The sequence below is a fragment of the Mercurialis annua genome, linkage group LG2 (assembly GCF_937616625.2).
Source record: "Mercurialis annua linkage group LG2, ddMerAnnu1.2, whole genome shotgun sequence".
Classification (NCBI taxonomy): Eukaryota; Viridiplantae; Streptophyta; class Magnoliopsida; order Malpighiales; family Euphorbiaceae; genus Mercurialis; species Mercurialis annua.
This window is the reverse complement of record NC_065571.1, coordinates 51278358-51285924: the sequence shown is the minus strand read 5'-3', so window position 1 is coordinate 51285924 and position 7567 is coordinate 51278358. Positions and strand designations below refer to the sequence as shown.

The 7567-nt window shown below is 27.7% G+C and overlaps 2 long non-coding RNA genes across 4 annotated transcripts; one reads left to right on the top strand and one right to left on the bottom strand.

Moving 5' to 3' along the window:
* The first annotated feature begins 363 nt into the window (after window positions 1-363).
* On the top strand, window positions 364-1458 carry LOC126667077 (uncharacterized). The gene is made up of 2 exons (XR_007638068.2): window positions 364-958; window positions 1254-1458. It is a non-coding gene; the product is annotated as an uncharacterized LOC126667077 (long non-coding RNA).
* A 1970-nt stretch (window positions 1459-3428) lies between these two features.
* Window positions 3429-5255, bottom strand: LOC126670783 (uncharacterized). 3 transcript variants are annotated; one of them, XR_007638792.2, is made up of 4 exons: window positions 4658-5254; window positions 4181-4279; window positions 3809-3996; window positions 3429-3724 (listed from the first exon to the last, which is right to left on the bottom strand). It is a non-coding gene; the product is annotated as an uncharacterized LOC126670783 (long non-coding RNA). The 3 variants fall into 3 exon arrangements; XR_007638791.2 differs by having other exon boundaries at window positions 3809-3908; window positions 4658-5248; XR_007638790.2 differs by having other exon boundaries at window positions 3809-4279; window positions 4658-5255.
* Window positions 5256-7567: the final 2312 nt, after the last annotated feature.

Sequence of the window (7567 nt, the reverse complement as noted above, 5' to 3'; positions counted from 1 at the left end):
TTTTTATTTATACTTTGACCTACGAAAAACTTCATTTGTACCCTTTTTAAAAAAATTCATTTTCGTCTCTACCTAAAGAGCTAATTTGACTTCTTTTCATTTGGTCTAATATTCAAAATGATCCTTTATATTTAACTTAAATTCTAATTGAACATTAATATTATTAATCATTTATAATATTTTCATCTTTTAATTAATTTAATTGTCAAAAATTTAAATTTTAGGGTAGAGATGAAAACGAAAAATCAAAAAAAAGTTACAAAATAACTTTTTCCTAGGTGAGGGTATAGACGAAAAAATATTAAAAGCTGTGGTTTTTTTTTTAAGTAATTAGGCTTAATAAAAAAGAAAATGGGCTTCTTTCACAAACAACTAACTTTCTCAATTTTTTTACTTTTATACAGTCCCAATTTTTGAATCACTAAATTACGGTACACGCTACTAATATTATCTTTTATAACCTAAATCTAAATAGAATATGATCTTCTTTTCCATCATCTTTATGTCAGATCTTTTTTCTTCTTCCTCATCTCATCAATCTTTCTAACTCTCCACCTGCACCCACCGAGACATTATCTGCCAAAACCTCCGACGACATCAGCTTGTCCTTTAGCGACTTGCGTCGTAAACGGCGATCTGCATTTCATTCAAGCGGCGGCAGCGACAACAATCTCCTAGCAACATAGGCGGCGATCTTCTAGTAGCGATGGCGATAATTTCCTAGCAGCAGTTAGCAGTGATGACCTCGTAGCAACAGCAGCGGCGACAATCTCTTTTAATTATTGATACACTTACTTCCATTTTTTATTTCTTATTTTTCATTTTTTTTCCTCCATTGATTAACGATGTATCTCAAATTTTTATGCTCTGAACCTCAATTTGTTTTTCTGTAGTGGAGGGAGCTGTGATCATCAGGTTCTTTGCCTTACACTTTAAGTGGCTTTAATTTTATATCGAGGTGTCAGTTAATTTTATTTTCTTCGTCTTTTAATTTCCGTTGGTTTGATCTGAAATGAGTACTCTTACGAACTGAATGGCAGAGTTTTGTGAGTTTGTTGACTCTGTTTTTGCCTTTAATTTCTTGGTTTGTTTGTGTGAGTTTGTTTTAACTGAGTTTGGTGCTAATGTTGGGTCATAATTTGCTGACATTGATTTGATGCTGAATTTTGACCATTTTTTGATTTCCTTTACATGTTTATAATTAACTTTATTATGGATGATTTCTAATGTTTAGAAATTTTTCTGCATTGAAGGGCTTGTGTTTAGATTGGATGTTGATTGCCTTGTTTTGTTTGGCGGAGAGGAAAAAGAGGAATGCTTAAGGATATGGGTGAAATTGTTGCAATGGCTGAAGACTTTGTAAATGATGGACATGCTCTTAAGACATAAACTCATGTTAAAAATAATTGTTTAATATTTTTGAATAATTATAATGTTATTTTTATGTTGATTTTTTTACTGATTTTATCATTGATAAAAAAGACGATATTGTATGCAATATAAACTAAAAAATTAAAATTAAATTGAGACTGGATAATGATACTATCTTTTTATTAATTTTGGATTGATATTTGGTTGATATTGTGTTGTTTTTTTGTTGATATTTTGTTGATTTTTAGCATTGCCAAAAAAGATAAAAATGATGTTGAATTATTATAATTTTATAATGTTGCCATTATGTTGATTTAGTGTTGATTTACGGTTGATATATTATTGATTAAGCATTGGTGAATAAGACAATAATTATGCTAAAATATTATAATGTTACAATGTTAATATTGTGTTGATTATATATTGATATTTGTTTGATTTTATCATTAGTGTAAGCCATATCATATATGAAATAAAATAAAAATATTAAATTAAAGCAATGTTGAAAAATTTAAAAAGGATTTTTTATATAAATTTTTTTTCTCTAACATTTACTTTTTTACTATCATTTTTAAATGTTTACATTTCATACCAACTTTCTTTTATTTGTTACTATTCTTTTTAAATCTTTACATTTCTATACTAATTCTCATTTTCCAATATTTTCTTTCATTATTTTTAATTTTTTTTTCACCATTATATTTCTGCACTTAATATTTATTATATATTTGATTTTTTCTGACTTTTTTGACTTTTATTAAATTTTGACTTTTGTTGACTGTTCACATTTTTCGTCAGTTTTAATATCAAAATAATATCAACACAATATCAACATCATTTAATAAGTTGGATAATATTAAATTTTTAAATGTTTTTATATTAATTTTTATTTTTTTAATATTATTTTAATTTAATTTTAAGTTTTAAATTTCAAATTTTTTCACAGACAATGCAATTTGTTTTACTAAAATTAACTAAATATCAACATAATATCAACACAGTATCAACAACATTTAATAAATTGGATAATATTAATTTTTTATTTTTTCAATATTATTTTAATTTAATTTTAAATTTTTTAGATTTTTTTCACGGTCAATGTAATTTTTTTTACTAATACTAAAATTAAACAAATATCAACATAATATCAACAATATTTAATAAACTGGATAATATTAATTTTTTAAAATATTTTTTATATTAATATTTATGTTTTCAACATTATTTTAATTTAATTTTAACTTTTCAATTTTATTTCATGTATAATGTAATTTTATTTGCTAATACTAACATTAATCAAATATAAAAATAATATCAACATAATAATAATAGAAGATCAACAATGTAATAAACTAACTATTTTATATTTTTATATTTTTTACACTAAATTTAATTTTTTTAATATTGCTTCAATTTTATTTTATTTTATTATATGTCACTTATAATATGGTCTTTTTTGCTAATGCTAGGATTAACCAAAAATCAACACTATCAACATTATAATAATCCAACATTATTATTATCTTTTTCACTAATGTGGAAATCAACACGATATCAACATAATATCAACATTATAATAATCCGACATTATTATTATCTTTTTCACCAATGTTGAAATCAACACGATATCAACACAATATCAACATTATAATAATCCGACATTATTATTATCTTTTTGGCTTAAATGCACAAAAAATCACCAACTTTCGCGTGTGTTTGGTATTTAACACGAACTTTTAATTTTGGCGTAAAAATATATGAACTATCAAATTTTTGCATATAAGACCAAGTTTGCATTTTTTTCAAAAAACGATGTCGTTTTAAGGCAAAAACGGTGCCGTTTTATGGGGAAAACGGTGTCGTTTTATGCCCAAAATGATGTTCGTGTTATTATTGCAAAAATCAGATAGTTCGTGTATTTTTATGCCAAAATTAAAAGTTTGTGTTAAATACCAAAAACACGCGAAAGTTGGTGATTTTTTATGCATTTAAGCCTATCTTTTTCACCAATGTTGAAATCAACACGATATCAACATAATGTTAACACAAAATCAACATAAAAAAATTAATCCGCTACTCTGATTTTCTTAAGACTCATTTTTCATGTTGAATCAAAATTTGATTTACAGGTTTCAGTTAAGCAGATACACAGCCATAAGATGAAGCCATTAAAAGAAAGGCAGCTTGTTCTTCCTCCCCCGGCTTCCTCTTCCACATATTTTGTACCAATAAATTGTTATTAGTTGCTATGTTCTTAACCAATTTTCTTTTTATTCTCTGATCTCATTTTCTCTAATCCAACACCACTTCTACATTTTATCCTGTATCTGATCCCACAAGCATTATACAGAGTCTGCAATCAAGACCAATTTTTCATCAGACACAAATTTAATAAACAAATAAAAAAAAGTGTTCAATTAATTTCAAGATAAATTACTTAAAGACCAGCTGGACTGCTTCTCCAGCAAGGCGTTCTTGCGGCTTGACAATATACGCAGATTTTCTTCAACTCGTTACAGTTACTACTGCTCGTACCACTGCTATTATTCTCATCATTATTAAGGATTTAGCCAATAAAACATATAACAGCTGCAACTTATATATGTCTGCTCAATCTTAAAATTGCTATCCAATACAACATTGAAACACAAAAACATTTTTGCATTAAATGGTGACATAATTGATATTTATAGATCAATCAATCAAATTCTAATCAACAAAATATACATACTAGCGCAAGAAAATGCAAACAATTTAAACAAAATCAAAATGCTGAGATAAACACTCAAAAACTTGAGCAACCACTAACCTCCTCCGCTTAGGTTCCACTGTTAATTGACATCACCTGAAGTTGATGGAGAAACCTCAGAACCCATGATTCTTCTAACCCGGGTGAATTAAACTAAACCTATAGAAACATAGAAAATTTCCAATTGTGGGCAAATGAAAGATTGAATCTTTAGGGAAAAAGATACCTCAATCAAAATCAAGAATTAGTATTAGGACAACAGCACTGAAAAGTTAAAAAAATTGAGCAAATACAACAAATTGAGTAGCAAAAGAAAACCATGACAATTTTTACAAATAGAAATAATATTTTGGTATGGCTATCTATATTAAACATTTTGCTAATTTTCAAACTAACAGTTAACAACATAAAGGAAACATTTAAACAAAATAAAACCTAAAAAATCAAACATATAAGCACAAATCTAAACAATGGCTCCATATTTGTCTAGTAGCACAAATATAATCTGAGAAACAGGAATTAGAATGTATTACTCACAAGTAGAGCAATGTACTCCAGATCTAAAATATCAACTAATTGATTTTGCATTCCTGGAAATATAGAGCCATTGCCATTCTGAAATTCCCCTGCCATAGAGTTAATCTCCTTAATCACCCCTTTCTAACTCAAATAAGCAAGGAAAATTGGAATTTTTACCGAGATAAACTGCAAACAATCACTCTCAATCAATCAATTATGGCGACAGATCGACACAATCCTTTTGGAGTGAACGATGGCGGAAGGGTGGCGGAATGTTGTCGAAACAGTGGCGGAATGTTGTCGAAACAGTGGCAGAACGCTGGCGGAAATAGAACAGTGATGACAGGACAATGATGATTAGAAAAGGACGACAGCCACACAAAGCTTCAACGGCAGCGGCACATGCATCTTCAACGGCAGCGGCACAAACAGCTTTCGTGCGGTAGAGATGTGGAAAATAATACGAAATTTTCAGCTTCAACTGCTACATAAGAGATGATGTAGAAAATTGAAGATGGTGATAGATCTTAATAAAAAGAAGAAAATGAAGAGGAAGTAAAGAATGTCGTAGAAAGGAAATTAATTAGAAAAGTTGAGTTATGTTTGTAAGAAAACATGGTAGGCAAAGTAAACTTTTGAATTGGACTGTATAAAAATAAATGGGACACAATATACCGTATTTCGTATAAAAAGCCCAAAGAAAATATGCATGTTTATAAGCTTGGATGAACATGGGCTGGACCCAATCAGGATTGGATGAATGTGGGCCGGACCCAATCTGAAAATTATACATTTGTTTTGATATGAATCTGCAGAATAGCCCTTAGCTTCTAAAGCCATGGATTTGGGCTGAACTATTACATGGTCCATATATACAGTCATCTCCTTTTTGTTATAATAATCAATAAGATTAATATAATTTAAAAAATTAAAATTGAATAACAACACAAACACCACCACCACAAACAACAACAACAACAACAATATTCCACTAATAATTATAATTTATGTTTAACTTTTTTTATTTATATTAATTGTAATACCCTTTTATAAAATTACATATAATATTAGTATTAAAATTAAAAAATGTAATATAATATCAATTTTGCTTAAAATATAATTTTTTTAATTATGTATAACTGAAGTTATATTTATTTTAGAATTCACAGAATTTATTGTTAATAATTCTTCGAATAAAGGGTTAGGCTTTGTTTGGTTCAACTATTTGATGCAGCTGATAGCTGGTGGCCGGTAGTCCATAGTGTTTGGTGAATTTTATTGAGCTGTTGCTGTTTATTAGTAAAATTACCAATATAGAAATCTTTGTATAATATATGCTATTTAAATTCTACATATAAATTAATGAATCAAAATTAATATTATATAAATATAAAAATATTCAAATATTAAATAAATAATAAAATTATTCAAAAATTTAATTTAATTGTTTAAATGCTAAAAATATAAGATTAACTTACATATCACCTCTTGCTCTCATTAAACTATGAGCAATTTGATTTTTTATTATTTTCATTTAAACAGCTTCTACTTCTTCATAATTTTTATTTGACCGATTTTCATTTAAGTTATTGAATAAATAATGAGGCATAAAATTGGGATTCTGATCTAAGTGCAAAAATGTTGGATCCTCTAGAGCTTTTCTTTGAATATAATTGTGCAACGCCATTGATGTAACAACAATATCTCTTTGTATATGAAATGGATATGAAAGATTTTCTCTTTAAAATTTACACTATAACAAAAATAATTTAATTAAGCTGAGCTTTCACTTAGAAATTTTGAAAAATATAATATTAAGCTTTCCATGTTAGCAATAGAAAGTTTTGTAGCTGAAGCAAAACTTGTTACACGTATATTCAGGTAAAGCTATTAATATGAAACCAACGATATTACAGCCAAATAGTTAGAGCTGAGAATTATAACTGTTTTGATAAACTAAAAAGAAGACAATTATTAAAAAAACAATTGACAGGATTAAAGAATAATAAGATAATTTACCTTTTCAATGGATCAAATCAATAATAATTCTTTTGTCTTCTTGTTTTCTTCAATTATAAGAAGTTGATATATCAACAATTTTTTATAAACAATACGTTGAACGATTAAAAAGTTGTTGATATATCAATACGTATTCTCCTTTATATAGGAATGAGGTTATTTTTGTCTAATAAATTTTAAAAAGGAAACTGGTGAGAAAAAGCTACAAAATAAGGCTTTTTGAAAAGCAGCCGTTTGAGGCCTTAAACAGCTAACAGCATCTGTTTCAAATACTTCACCAAACAACTAAGGCTTAATGGCGTAAAAAATCATAAACTTTAACGTGTTTTGCAAATTTAACATAAACTTTCAATTTTGGCAAATTAAATCACAAACTTTTAATTTTTTGCAATTTTAGCACCGATCAATTTTCCTTCAAAAAAATAGAGAAAAATTGATCGGTGTTAAAATTGCCAAAAATTAAAAGTTTCTGTATTAATTTGCCAAAATTGAAAGTTTATGTTAAATTTGCAAAACACGCTAAAGTTTGTGATTTTTTACGCAATTAAGCCAACAATTAATTGCAGCTTTTTGAAAAGCAACAACTATCAGCTGCATCAAACAGCTCTACCAAACGGACACTTAACACGCCCCCCCTGAACTTATAACACGGGGTCATTAATCCAATTTATATTTTTTTTGGTCAAATGTTATAAAAAAGCAACAACTATCAGCTGCATCAAACAGCTCAACCAAACGGACACTTAACACGCCCCCCTGAACTTATAACACGGGGTCATTAATCCAATTTATATTTTTTTTGGTCAAATGTTATAAAAAGGCCAAACATTTCACAAAAATTTCACAAAAGTCCCGACCTTTCAATTTTGTCGATTTTGGCCAAAAACTGATTATTTGGTTTTACAAAAG